The sequence below is a fragment of the Dermacentor albipictus genome, chromosome 3, assembly GCF_038994185.2.
Source record: "Dermacentor albipictus isolate Rhodes 1998 colony chromosome 3, USDA_Dalb.pri_finalv2, whole genome shotgun sequence".
NCBI lineage: Eukaryota > Metazoa > Arthropoda > Arachnida > Ixodida > Ixodidae > Dermacentor > Dermacentor albipictus.
The window spans coordinates 113,110,761-113,125,110 of NC_091823.1; the positions used below are offsets into that span (position 1 = coordinate 113,110,761).

At 42.4% G+C, this 14,350-nt stretch overlaps 1 long non-coding RNA gene across 1 annotated transcript; it reads right to left on the reverse strand.

The window, feature by feature from the left end:
• Positions 1 to 954: 954 nt before the first annotated feature.
• LOC139057889 (uncharacterized) lies at positions 955 to 14,320 on the reverse strand. The gene is made up of 2 exons (XR_011513069.1): positions 13,949 to 14,320; positions 955 to 2,511 (listed from the first exon to the last, which is right to left on the reverse strand). It is a non-coding gene; the product is annotated as an uncharacterized lncRNA (long non-coding RNA).
• Positions 14,321 to 14,350: the final 30 nt, after the last annotated feature.

A 14,350-nucleotide genomic window follows, 5' to 3' on the forward strand; every position in this document is an offset into this window, starting at 1 on the left:
GCATATAAACAATTAAAACTTGCCTTGATTGGCCAGGCTTGTCAATAAAAAAACTTACCTGTTTATATCACAAATTCTCAATTGAAACTTTCTTTATTACCTCCTTGTATCTCATTGAGAATGAACCACAACCGCAAGGTACAGGTGTCAGCTTGCCAAACCAATCTTTACTATTCCTGTCAAAGGCAGCCTCAGAACACACACACACACACACATCAACGAGCTACAAGGAGGTAATAAAAACATTTTTCAATTGAGAATCTGTAAATAAACGGGTAAGTTTTTGTGTTGACAAGCCTGGCCAATCAAGGCAAGATTAAGTTGTTGATATGTTTGCGGTACGGGAATAAGCAGCTAAAATAAAATGTACAGGTTGGTTTTGTATGGCCTCAACTAAATATGAGAGTTGTGTTTTTTCTTGGTATATCCCGGATTGATGAAGCATACTCCAGTTTTGATATTGTAAACATACTATACAGTATTAGTTTAAGGGAAGCAGGAGTCCAAGAAAACTTGCAGCACAAAAAGCCATGTGTAGTTATTAGCATTAGTCAAAAAGTTGATATGCATTTGCATTGAAAGATTATTCGTAATATCAGAGTCCTTCCATGGAAGGACTCTGGTAATATGAATACTTATTTACAAGGTGTTTAATAAGAACGGTGTTTAATTTTGTAGGCAAATATGTTAAAAGGGCTAGTTATGATGTGAAAATCTCTTCATTGTACCTTTACATTTTACCTTTATGTCTGTATGTATATATATATATATATATATATATATATATATATATATATATATATATATATCCCATGGCACCCATTCTGTGACTCTGATGCTCCATTGGTTATCTGCCCTAAGCTCAATAAGCTGGAAAGTTGGGCAAGTTGATGAAGCTTCATGGTAGCTACTGCACGACAGACGTCGACAAAAATAGCAGAACGGGACAGTATACACCACTGACAAATGAAGTTTATTGGAAGAAAACAACCAATATATAACACACATCACGTGACCAACACCCGGCCCCCAAGCACATGCAGATACATATCAAAACAACCTTCATATCACAGAATGCGCATGTGGCACACATGTCATGGCTGATTAATCAACATAAAAAAAAAACAATTACCAAGGCACAACGCAACCCAGTGGCTTTAGTGAAGATCTAACAAGACAACCTCGCTAACTTGCAGCGAGATGGATGGCTGGCTAACACATAGTGAGCCTTTCTTCCTAATGTGATAAGCCTCCATTAATTCATGTGAGAGCTTTTCACAGTGACTGAACAACACAATAGTACTTTCAAAAACTGGATGACACCCACATTTGCAACAGTACACAGAAAGGTGTGAATGTGCAAAAACCCTTCCAAGAACTATGGCAGTCTGTTAGTCGAATGTTCAAGCATCTTCCAATCTGACCGATATATTTTGTAGGCTGCAAGAAAAAGGAATCGAATAAACAACATTTTGTGTGCAAGAGACAAACTGCATGTTATGTTTCCCTTTGCAGTCCCCCCTGTTCAGACCCCCCTTGTGAAGAATGTGCTTGTTTATTGTTTCGAACATTCACTGCAGCTTATTTTTGCATGAAAACCCAATCCTGACCTGGAACTTAAAAGCCACCTTTTTCAGCCTGTGCGCCAATGAATAGACGGGATAATGCCAACTTTGTTCCGGTCTTACTCCTTAAGCTTCTTCCACCCTGGTTGCACTTTAAATTCCTTAATTAACGTGTTGCAACATAAAGAAACCACTGAAACTAGATAACCTGCCTCATCAAGCCTTGTCACCATATTCCTTACACTTTCAAGGATAAGGTGAGGATTGCTCTTGGTTGGGGCATCTCTAATTGCATGAGTGGCAATACTGTACTTAATAAGTTTTGAATGGCTAGACCTATAATCAAGAGGGGACTTGGAAGTTCTCGACTGATATCCCTAGCATACATGATACCACATAAAAGTAAGCCTGATAAAAGAAGTTGCAGCACATTTTTTTCCGGAACTTCTAAAGTGAAGTTGAAACCTTGCTCTTGTTCTCTAAATAGCTTCAGTACTTCGATGACAGTTCTGCAAAAGTTATCATTTGGTCATGAAAAACAAATAATCATCCACGTATCTGAAAATTTTAAGAGCAAGCCCACTCAGGCTTTGATTATTTGCTGGTCAACGTAACTTAAGATATTACTGAGCACTGATGCAACACCAGAACCTATGCAGATGCCAGCATTCTCTACACAATCAAGAAGCTCCAGAAAGCTTGCAACCAGAATTTTACACCTTTCAGCAAATTCTGGCTAATCTGTTTGATTGTGTATGCAATCCTTAACAAACTGCAGGATACGCACCTGTGGCAAAGAATTGTATAGATCTTCTGCATCTATACTAAAGCCTGTCCATTTCCCCAGATTATGCTCCTGCAGGAGGTGTACAACACTCCGAGAGCTGGGGGCAAGGAATTAATTGGTTGTTGATTCTCAGCCTGTCAAGGCGTGTCTGCAGAAATTCTGAAACAACATAAAGCCATGATTTATATTCCGACACAATGGTTCTGAAATGGATTCCCTAAGCTTGTGTGTTTTGCACTGAAGAAGGCGCATAAAAGGGAGATCTTTTTCCACCTTATCATTTGAGACCGATGTCAAACCAAACTGATTCAACTTCATGCCAGCTCAACATTTTATGTTAGCTAGATTGGCATAAATTTCATTGAAATTTCTGTCAGTGGCTGACACACCCTCCTCCAGAAAAGTGCCTTCCAACATGACAACACAATGCCCTTCTTTGTGTCCAAGAAACCTCCAAGTTTCTGCCCCATATGTTAGCACAGGTAGAATGCAATGATTGTATGCTTGATTGCACACTATATATATATATATATATATATATATATATATATATATATATATATATATATATATATATATATATATATATATATATATATATATATACTTTGTATTCACCATCCAGGGCCAGGGAACAAGAGAAGCCAGACACTATTGACCAATTTCTGACTAAAAGGGCTAATTTTTGACTTTATACATCTTGTTATTACTGTACATGTCCCTCACCTCCATCCAGGTTCCCAACATTTATATCTAAAGTTTGCCTATTACCACATACAGGGTCTGTCCTGAAAGCAATGTCAGTAAATTTATTATGACGTGACTGTATGTCAGAGCGCAGTCTAACCGGCTGAAACTGGTAGTGGCAGAATCCAGCTAAACAGTGCTCCGTCGCTCAGTGTGCTCTGAACATTGGAGAGTGTTGGACGGGCCTGTCCGCGAGAGTGGTTTTTTATTCTTCTGCAAGTGAAAATGCAGCGCTCATTAGAACAAAGATTTGCGATCAAGTTTGGTGTGAAACTTGGCAATACCGCTGTGGAAACTGTTACTATGCTCAAGACTGCTTGTAAAGAACATGCCCTGTCAGATCGGCAAGTGTTTCGGTGGCACAAGGCCTTTTTGGAAGGCCAGGAAGAGGTCAACAACGAGAACCTCGCTGGACGGCCATCCACGACCACTACGACTGACAATGTGACGTGCGTGAGGGAACTGTTGAACTCAAAGCGCCGATTAAGTGCTTGTTTAATGGCCGACATGTTAAACATTCCGAAAACTCAAGTTCATGAAATCATTAGAAACGATATCGGCATGCGGAAGGTGTGTGCAAACATGGTTCCAAAAGTGCTCACTGACAACCAAAAGTTATACCACATTGAAACGTGCCAAGAAAATTTCAACATGTGCAAACGTGATCGAAAATATTTGGACAACGTCATTACAGGTGACGAGACTTGGGTATTTGAATATGACCCAGAGACCAAAAGGCAATCATTGGAGTGGCACACACACTCGTCCCCTCCTCAGAAGAAAGCCAGGATGAGCAAATCAAAGATCAAAATCATGCGCATCGTTTTTCTTTTTTTGACATCCACAGACTGGTTCATCATGAGCTTAAAGAACCTGGAACGACTGTGAACTCCAAATTTTATGTGGATGTCCTCGAAAGACTGAATTGCAGGGTTCAATGCATCTGGCCGGACATCGCAGACAACTGGAAGTTGCACCACGATAATGTGCTGGCCCATAGTGCCTTCATCGTCACCGACTACCTGGTTAAAGCAGAGGTGCCAACGATCCTCCAGCCCCCGTACAGCCTGGACTTGGCTCCCCCCGACGTTTTTGTTTACACGCCTCAAAACACCCCTGAAAGGCTATTATTTTGGGACAGCGGACGTGGTCAAAGCAGCTAGCACCACAGCATTAAAGGCCATTCCGGAGGAGGAATACCGCAACGCATTCGAGAGCTGGAAGTCTCACTGGAGCTGATGTATTGACTCAAAAGGAGAGTATTTGGAAGATTTTTGAACACTTTTTGTAACAATAAATGATTTTTAATGGCCTTACTGACATTACTTTCTGGACAGACTCTGTACATGTAGCTTGAAGGTATGTATGTGGAAGGCATTTCAACCTCTGCTAGCTTTCCTGACATGGAATAAAATGGCCTTTTGTCTCTAAACCACTTACTTTTAAACTATTCCATCTGGGTCATTTTTCTCACTTCTGCAGAGTTGAATTCACATCTTCCATAGTTAACGGGCTCGGTTTCATTCTTGCGTCCTAAAATATGCCCTCCTGTCATGCTAATTTGGAAGGCCTTCTGTTGGCAATGGGTATTGTATTTCAAGGCTATCAGGGCAATGTTGCACGAAGAAAACCATTCTTGGAGTAAATTATTGTTCAGATTGATATCATGATACTGCCGCATGGTTGTTATTTAACTCTGCAAGAGACTGGTCCTGCCGTCCTACCAAGAGTGCATTTCATGGGCATTATTCTCTTTTGACATTAGTTTATGAGGCTCATGGATATGTATCTGTGTCAACAATAACACCTGACATGGTCTCCTAATTTTGTGCAACATACACTACATTTAATCAGACAAAAGTTGCATGTTTTGTCTCTTGGGCCAGTCTGCTCAGTGGTAGGAGGTCAAGACCACAATTGGGAATGGCTAGTCAAGATTTGTGGTGTCTCTCCTGAGTTATGCATCTGACAAGATTTCGTGGTGGCAAGAAGACATGTCAGACATCATGTGGTGTGTCTAATTATTGTGCACAGAGTTATCAGCATGATATATATCCTTAATGCTATAAAGAGTGCCTCCAGCAAGCAGTCGGTGTGTCTTTTTGTTGCTTATGGCAACCAAACCTAACATCCTTTGAAGCATGCTCACTTGCTGTCTGACACACAAAATTAAGAACGTTGCCTTCTCTAAATTTATTAGCAACAAAAAAGCCACTCTGGAAGCAATTATATATATACACAGCAACACACACGAAAACCTACAAAGAGGGAAAAAACACAAACTACGCTAATAATAAAAAAAAACCAGACACTCGACAAGTGTTGCATCTTACTCAAGTATGCAGATTCAACCTGAGTTAGAGAGATAGATGCATGGTCGACTACCGCACTCCTGTGCATGCATCTGGATATGTTAAGCCTCAGCTACTCTTTCATATAACTATCCGCATGTTTGTGAAATCTGGTGTACAACTGCAAGAACAACAATGGCTTGATAGGTGGTTCACCTTTCAATGAGTTATATAAGGAGGATGCATCAACTCTTCCAGCCAATGTACACATTACAGGGTGTCTACCAACCGGGAAAACCGGGAATTCTCAGGGATTTTGAGTAGTCTGGAAAAACTCAGGGAAAACTCAGGGAATTTGTGCTTCTATCAGGGAAAATTAGCTGTAATTTTTTTAGAGGGTCAAAAGTCACGGTAATGCTGGCTCGAGAAACAGACAGGACTCGTAACGAATCGTCGTCGGCTGGAGGAGTTGCCAGTGTACAGTCAACGACCGACTTTCCGGATTCCCGATAACTCGGACGGCTTCGCGGCACCACCACGTACCGCAAAGAGTCAATGTATCATAACGTCTGAAAATTCAGACGCAAGAACTCTTCGCCGTCCGATTTTCTAAACGTTTTGCGTGATCGCAGGTCCGAGACGGCATTAATGAAAACCACCACCGCTGCTATTTTGATTACCTCGCCGCCTTGAACCGGTGCTCTCGCACGCAGATGCGCTGGCAGCCGTGGCCACCACTGCGGCAACGGTAGGCCTAGCTGCTTCGACGTTCGCTGTTAAGCTTCTTGTCGTTCGGTGCCGTGTTTCTTCATTTCTCCGCTGACAGCAATAATTTTGTCTTCGAAGCTCGGAAAGCACGGCGCATTGCATAATGCTTTTTCCCGAAAGTCTGCTTCGCCTCATTACAGTCGTGTAACGCGGTGAAGCGTACAAGCGTAGGAAGGGGCAATTGTCGCGGGACACTGTATGCATTTCTTAATTTTACACGTGTGCACTCGCCCTCACCTGTCACAGTAGGAGCACCGATATACCTAATAAGTGCACTGACAGGCATTCAGAGCTTTTTCAGACGTACATGTGTCGATTTTAGCCCTCAAGAGCAGTAAAAGACATGAATCTATTTCTTCGGACTGCCTGATTTTTCGGAAGTTTCCGCGGCCCCTAGGGGGTCTGAAAAATTGGACGTTGACTGAAAATTGGTTGAAACCAGTGGCGTAGCCAGAAATTTTGTTCGGGGGGGGCTACGCCACTGGCCCCATGTGTGTGTGTGTGTATATATATATATATATATATATATATATATATATATATATATATATATATATATATATATATATATATATATATATATATGTGGGGCCAGTGGCGTAGCCAGAAATTTTGTTGTTGCATTTAAAAGAAAAAGTTCAATTCTAGTGACTACTGGTTTCACGTTTTTTATTTAGGTGGTAAATTATTTATTAAAAATTGGCCAAATCGAAAGGTTTCAGAAAACGAAACTATCAAGTTTAAAACTCTGTGACTCAACAATGAAAAATGATATCACAATTCTGTGAATTGCATCTAATAGTACATCTACAGAGGACAAAATGGATATGTTACACATGAATCTAAAAAAAATTTAGTATTGTGGAAATACGGCTTGTGCAGAACCCTTGTACACAACGGAACCAATTCACGTAAGATACAAATTGACATAGCAAACTTGTCCGCCTTGACTGTTATAATAGATGCCGTTTACAGAACCACAATGTCTGTTATTCATGCATAGCTATTAGTTTGTAAACGTCGTGCTTCTATATTTTCAAACTTTCGAATTTTTCAAAATATTTTAAACAACATTCAGGCCCTAAATCGAAGTTTTGTTTCCAAGAGAACTAGGATTTAACTTTCTCTCTCAAATGCAACGAATTTCAATAAAAGCGATTAGCAGGATTATCTAAGAAAAGGGTTTCTGCGTTTTACAAGTATTTGAATAGGCCGCGTCGGATAGGGCCTGAGCTAAAGCTTCCTCTTAAACAATTTGTCAAGGGATCAAATCCATGAATAATAACTGCATTGTCATTGCCAAAGATGCTGCAAACGAATTCTTGAACGCTACGCACAGTCAAAACAATAAAATATGTATTTTTTCATAAAAGAATATACTCGTATGTGCCAAAAATATTGCCAAAAATAACTGATATCAATGCTTCCATATTTTTGTCTATTTAAGTAAAGAAAATATCACACGAACTTGAGAACTATATCAGTTCGAAACCAGGAAAGCAGTGCATGCCACTGATATGAAAAATTAAAAGGCAATGAACTGAACAAGTTGAGGACAAATATGTTAATGAAACTTTGTCATTCAAGAACCGTGCTTACATTCTTGTATATATGCAATGGCCAGTGAAAAATCTCAATGACGCTGTAATTTGTTTTAATGTATTACGCAGAAGCAGCTGTCACTGGTCGTGTATCGTGAGTAATTGCACCGAAATCAGTCGCAACAGAGGGCACGTATAAAAAGCAGGAATTCTGCAAGGTATACGAGGGCAAGTCAAATGAATGTGAGTCAACAACGGGGTACTTCTTTTAAAAGTAGTCTTCATGAGAATTTATACATTTGTCCCATTGACTAACGAGTCTCGTCATTCCCGTCTTATAAAACTCCTTGGGTTGCTGCTTGAAAAAGTCTGTATCTGGTTCCCTTGAGCTGTTTTTTCGGTTGCCCCAAAATGCAGAAGTTGCAAGGTGACAGGTCTGAGCTGTATGGCGGATGCTGCAGCGTTTCCCACTTGAACTTTGCCAGTTTTGTATTAACCACATAAGCGACGTGGGGACAGGCATTGTCGTGGAACAAGATGACCCCATTCGTCAATTTTCCACGTTGTTCGTTCTTGATTGCGACACTGCCATTCTGGCATTTCAAAATATCGGAAACAATTGATAGCCTCTCAAGATTTAGCAAATTCTATCAGTAATGGACCCTGACGACCGAAAGAAAAGTCAACAACACCTTTCCAGGGGAAATGATGGCCTTTGCGTTCTTTGGGCGTGGTAAATTCGGATGTTTCCACTGTAAGCTTTGCCGTCGTGTTTCAGGCTCGTAGTAGTGGCACCAAGGTTCGTCCCCGATCACAATTGCAAACATGAAGTCGTCATCCTCATTGTGATACGCGATCACATGAGTCAAGGCAGCGCGAAACTTCTCCGTCTTCTCGCTATGGATCAAAATCTTGGGGATCCATTGCGCACCAAAGAGCCGATAACCGAGAAGCTCATGAATTAAGGCGTGAACCGAACCGTGACTGATGTTCAGATGGTCTGCCAGTTCATCGATGCTTATCCTCCGTTCTTGTTTCATCAGCTCATGAACCTTTGAAATTGTGTGGGGGGTGATTGCACGATGGTTTTGGCCCGGTCTTGGAATGTCTTTACAACGTCCTTTAAACCTTTTGCTCCAACGCTTCACAGTGGTCAATGAAATGCCGTGTTCAACGTAAACGGCAGCCATATGGCGATTAATTTCTGTTTCGGAAACACCTTTAGCTGTCAAAAACTTCGCGACACCAAGCTGTTCAACTTTTGAAGTGTCCATTATGTGACGCAACCATATTCAACCCAGTGTATGAGAGCATTAAACAACATTTATCTTCACACCTGCGTGTCACTTTTGTAAATGAGACATGCCGTTCTCCTACGCGCATGCCTCGCAGATAATGAACCGAACCATTATTGCGCGGTTAGGGTAGGCGCACTTTCATTTGACTCGCCCTCGTACATTAGAAATGCAAAGATACAATGGGATATACAAATGTGAAAATACGGCTTGATAAAGCACAAAGAAGTGTCACTGGAAACGTAGTTCACTGCATGTATACACAAAACATCGCAACAAGATATTTAAGTATACGTATAAGTCTCCAATGAGTCTATGTATGTAAGAAAAAGTAACTGTATGTAATGCGTCAAACAAGGCAAATAAACATGTTGCACAATCATAGATTCACAGAATCCTAGATTCCGCCCCCATTCCATCCACTCCCCCCGATGTATTGCGCGCAATGGAAGGCGGCGCGCTTGCTCCCCGCTTTTCTCCTTTGCGCACACAAGACTGAGCCACCATCGTAGGCTCACCCATTCCACCTCCCCCCCTACGCTTTCACTCGCACATACAGCATGCAGCGCGTGGTCACGATTTTATCACCCTTGGACTTTATACGAAACATGACGGCGACGGCAGGAATGCGCCTGGAGTGTCCATATAATTGCTTTCACAATAATATAATAAGCGTATCCGGCAACTGAAACGTCCCGTCGCCCATTACTTTCCGCAAAAGAAGTATCAAAATCGAACTTTCACCATGCGACAATTCGCTGCGCCGCAACAATGTGTTTTTTTTTTTTCTGTGGGGCGGAGGCACCGAAATGAAAAAAAAAAAAATACGGATAGGGAAGTATGTTGGCCAGAATCGAATGCCTACATCGGGCACCTAAAGGGGCTACAGAATGAATACCGAAGAAAATATGAGACGATTGGCCCACTGAGAACCATACGCATATTGCTCAGTATCCTACACCGGCGAAACAAGACTTTCCGGAAAGGTTCCGCTCAAGGAACGCGGTGCAATCCTTCGAGTCCCCACAGTGATGGCGGCGAGCGACCATTCTTTTTTTTTTTTTCTCGTCTGCTAGCCAGAAAGCTTCCAAAACTCTGTGAGGTGAAAATCCCCTCGGCCAGAGCAAACCGAACGCCCACCGAAGTGCACTGCGCGGTAGTCGGGGCCATACGAGAAAAAACATATGCGCTCTGGCTCGCTCTGGCAGTCCGCGGGTAGGGTAGCGAGAACAAAAAGAATTGAAGAGGCTCAATGTGTTCTCGGCGAATAAAAGTCAAAGTAGAAAAAATAAATAAGAACATAGTTACTTTGGCTGGCTTTAGTGTCTTGACATGGTTGTTCTGGCGTAGGTTAAAAAATTGTTTATATTTTTTTATGTGACATGACGGCACAAATGAACCACCCCAACACATCGTCTTATTGGACCTCGCTGCGTGCTTTGTCAACTCATCTGCTAGTGTGTTGATTTGGCTTGTCTCGTTGTATGTTCCGATGTAAGACTTTAGAAAAGTCAATGGACCTTTGCTGTCAAATGTTTATAACAACATTAAACCCACAAAGTACCGCAATTGAAAATTTAAAGCACAACTTTGGAAATGTCAATGCACGTTTCACATCAAGAGCTTATGAGATTTATACCCATAAAGTTTCGCAATTGATATCCATGCGCTCCATAGATTCCGTGGCCTCAGTGAGATGCCGCGGCGAGCCCGCTCACCATCAAAGCGCCCTTGAAACATTGCGCTCGGATGGGACTGCTTGGCGTTATGTGACTGCCGGTGTATGGGCGTTGCCACGAAATCCAGCCCGAGTTCGCAATCTTCGCGGTTAAATGTCTTTTCGAGTGTCAAAAAGACATTCTAGACAAAATCCAGAGTGATTTCCGGCGCCGGGGGTCGCTTTGGTCGGCGGTGCATGGACAGCACGAAAAAATTTCGGGGGGGGGGGGGGGGGGCTGAAGCCCCATAAGCCCCCCCCTGGCTACGCCGCTGGTTGAAACCGTTGAAAATCAGGTGTTATTGTATTCAACGAAAACAGTGAACAGACAGTGGAGATACAGGGCCAAGAAATACCTCGGGTAACAGAATATAAATACCTTGGTATATGGATAAACGAAGGCAACGGATATATGGAAACACAGGAAAAAAACATAACAGTCAAGGGGAAGAGAAATGCAGCCATAATGAAGCACAGAGCGCTATGGGGATACAATAGGTACGAGGTCCTCCGAGGTATGTGGAAAGGGGTAATGGTTCCAGGACTTACTTTTGGAAATGCGGTTGTTTGCTTTAAATCAGGGGTACAATCAGGACTCGATGGGAACCAAAGGTCAGTGGGTCGCCTCGCATTGGGCGCTCACGGGAAGACTACAAATGAAGCTGTGCAAGGGGATATGGGCTGGACTAGTTTTGAAGTGAGGGAAGCTCGCAGTAAAATTGAGTATGAAGAACGGCTGAGGAATATGGAGGAAAGTAAATGGGCTGGGAGAGTGTTCAGGTATCTGTACAGGCAAAACATTGATTCACAGTGGAGGAAAAGAACTAGGAAGCTTACCAGCAAGTATGCGGCCTGTGGGGTGGGCAACACAGCAACAAAGAAAGTCAAGCGGAAAGTCAGAGAGGCTGAATTAATCTCATGGGTGGCGGCAATGGAAAAGAAACCTGCCATGAGTAACTACTTAAGGGGAAAAAATGAAATTAGGAAAGAAACCATTTATGATAACTCAAAGGGAAGCTCATTACTTTTCGAAGCGAGATCGGGATGCCCTAGAACACGCACCTATAAAGCGAGATATAAGAAGGAAGAAGAAGCATGTGCTTGCTGCGGTAAAGCTAGGGAAACGACGGAGCATATTTTATTAGAATGTGAAGACATCTATCCAGCGGTCGATTTAGGCACCACTGGCCTCCTTGAAGCCCTTGGGTTCAGCGGGAGCAGTGGTAAAGCAAACAGGTCCGCAATAGACATCAGTAAGAGGCGATTGGAGGATTGGTGGAGGAAAAGTAGGGAAACGACAAAGGACGGAGACGTGCAAGGGCACAGTTCGCAATAGGGTATCAGAAAATTTGGACGTGGTAGTTCATAGTGTTTTTTTTTTCATTGGTTAACCTAGGTAGGATATTAGACGGCATAGTAGCAAGAGCTTGGTGGCGCAAGCCACCGCCCCGTTCCAAAGGGGACGCTCATAACATCCATCCATCCATCCATCCATGACTGTTAATTGACCAAGAGTATTCTTCAAATGGTCCGTGGGGCGAACGCGCAGCGAAAGGAGGACGAGAACAGAAAGGATCGACGCACTGAGGAATGAACGACCACTTCTTTGAAGGAGCCTGCGCTCAAAAAACAAATTGTTGGCTGATGCTGAGATGCAGGTGTCCCTCATCCAAACCAATATAAACTCTTTAAAGCAGTGAAACACAACACTGAAGCATCTTGTGCGAGCTGAGAGTATGTCAGGAGAGTTGCATGACACTGAGCATGCTATCAGTTCATAGAAATAGCTCATATTCGAAAATGTTTGCTTCTGTATGCATCTCCTTTTTATTTGTGCTAGAGAATGTCCAACTCGATTTGAAAATTTTTTCGAAGACATCTTATTTGCTGTGCATTTTAATAACCCCTCCCTTATATTTTTTTGAATAACATAAACACTACTCCTTAGTATTCAAATTGGATTAAGTCGTTTTTTTTTTTCAAATTTTTTTCATATGCTTACTAGAGAGTGACAGCATAGGGCGATATGGTTTCAGCGCGTCTTGACATAAAACATAGTTCTGCATCACACAGGGAATTTTGCAAAAGCACTCGGGGAAAACCTGGAAAACTCAGGGAATTTGGAAATGTCAACTTGGTAGACACCCTGCATTACCACATGAAAGCAGCAGCTTATAAACAGCACAACACCATACAACACAAGATATATATTTGCCACATGTTATTAAACTCGCATTATTGAAGTACATTAGAATTGGTGCTAAGGCTGGTGCACAATGTATGCATATACTTTAAACAATCATAAATAAGACAAGAGCTTGGAATATGATTGAATATTCTTGGAACTGCTTGATGATACAAAAGTCAAGGCTTTGGTTTGGCATCACCCACTCCAAATCGTTTCCTTTTTTTTTTTTTCCAATTGAAGCATTGGCAAGGTTAGTGCCATGCGCTGCGACCGTGATTCTTGCTTATTCGCGCCTTTTAAAAGCGCACGGGCGTGACCTTAAAACAAGAAAATCGCCACAGTAACGCAGTGGTCCCTGCCTACTTTTTCATATGGCAGTGTCTGCCTTTTCATATACTTTACCTCAATACATTACGTATGCTTCACCGCATAACATGACTGTATTGCGGCAAAGCTGATTTCATGGAACTGACATTATGTAACGGACCTTTCGTAAGATCTTGATGAGGGCTAGTTGGTTCATACTTAGAACTGGGATTAAACAGCGCGAAAAAGACGAGTGCGCTTGTCTGTGGTATTTGTTCTCTTGTGTCCTCGTTTTTTCGCGCTGTTTACCCCAGACCTTTTGTCATTCTGCTGCTCGCACGAGCATAAGCTAGCAAAACCACAGACTTGGCTTGCTGCTGGTTAATTTTCTAGCTAACATTTCGAGACGTCCACGTTGTTTACACAAAAATCGGTCAAGTTTCTCGCGATCGTACGCCCTTCAAAAGGCATCGTGACCACCTATAATTAAGGCAGTCATAAACGGCGGCGAAATCCACACAAGGTACATCAACTTCCACAAAGCTACTGGGCAACGCCATCATTAAGTGGCACAGGCGCCCACCAGGAGCTGGCAAACACTGCGATGACATCCACACAAACCACGTCACTTTCCACAAAGCTATTGAACAACACGATCAATCACAGGCACAGGTGAAGCCCGCAAAAGACCACATCGGCAGAACTACATGGCCACACTCAATCACTTCGCCACAAGCTCTCACATTTAACGACGTCAAACAGCCACAATCACTTCTTCACAGTCACGGGCACAGGCGAAGTCCACACGGGCAGAACAGAAGCACCGATTCAGAGCTCTCGTCGCGTTCATTGCTTTAGAACCACTTACATAAAAATAATATACGGAGCCAAGCCAAATGATTATTTAGTGTCTATTTGGGTGAACCTAATGCTTTCGGGCCATAACGCCTTTACCCCCCCCATTTCCACTCCGTCGACCATGTTTGCGATGTGCTCGTATGTCGCAGAAACGGCGGCCTAAACAGTTTGTCGTCTGTTCTTGATTTTCTTCGCTTGGTCATGCGTTGTAGGTTAGTAAAGATGTAATATTTATGAATGGGAACTATGTGTGAAGATTTTACTTTAAGAACGCGTTATTTGTGTAG